This window comes from Otolemur garnettii, unplaced genomic scaffold, assembly GCF_000181295.1.
Source record: "Otolemur garnettii isolate 467f Iridium unplaced genomic scaffold, OtoGar3 scaffold00082, whole genome shotgun sequence".
Taxonomy (NCBI): domain Eukaryota; kingdom Metazoa; phylum Chordata; class Mammalia; order Primates; family Galagidae; genus Otolemur; species Otolemur garnettii.
Window position 1 is genome coordinate 2934454 of NW_003852477.1, and position 820 is coordinate 2935273.

The window sequence follows — 820 nt, forward strand, 5'->3', positions numbered from 1 at the left end:
GATGTAACTGAATAGGATAAATGCAGACGTCTGCGGGGAAAGACGAGGAACCTACTGCTGGTGAACATGCTGAGGAAGGTGTGGCTTTGCAGGAGCAAGAACAGCATCTGGGCGCTTCCAGTCCACAGAGTGATACGGCTTCTATAAAGGGCCCTCTGACCGCTAGGGTCATTAACAGAAAAACTGCGTTAGGATCAGCAAGAGAGCAGACTGGCTCTGTTTCCCACTATCAGACCACAGATGAAGAATCCCATTCACTTCTGGCCAAGGCATTTTCAGAGGGACGCTGACAAACAGGACTGTAAACAAGACACCCAGCAGTCTGGAAATCATTACCGAAGAGAAACAGTTCAGAGGAGAGGTGGGGATGGCAAAGGAAGAAAGCTGATTACAACATTCAGATATTTCTGAGTTGTATGAAAGAAGAGAGGTTGAATTTATTCTACGTCAGGCCAGTGAGGAAACTTAGGTGCCACTAGTGGAAGTTACAGGGAAGAAGGGCAGGCTCCATAGAAGGCACATGCAAATCCAGGATAAAGTCTTGCCCGGTGCTGAGCTTCCTGATACGGGCTTTGCTCAGATAGAAACTAGACAGTCTCTTGAACTGAGGGATGCCCTGGGCAGAGGTGAGGGTGAGGCTGCTTCTGGTACTCAGCAAAGGAGAGCCAGCCCGACAGAGCTGGGCATACATGTGGTGCTGAAGGACCAGAAAACTAGTCATGTTCTTATGTGGGCTCAGATGTATAATCTTTGATTTCCTCTTCCTTTATTTTTGGCTTTTAATTTTTGTTTGTTTGTTTAAAATTAACATACCAGGCTC

The 820-nt window shown here is 47.0% G+C and overlaps 1 protein-coding gene across 1 annotated transcript in view; it reads right to left on the bottom strand.

The window, feature by feature from the left end:
* The window catches only part of ULK4 (unc-51 like kinase 4), a 619976-nt gene that overhangs the window by 72710 nt on the left and 546446 nt on the right, over nt 1-820 (bottom strand). The window lies entirely within an intron of this gene.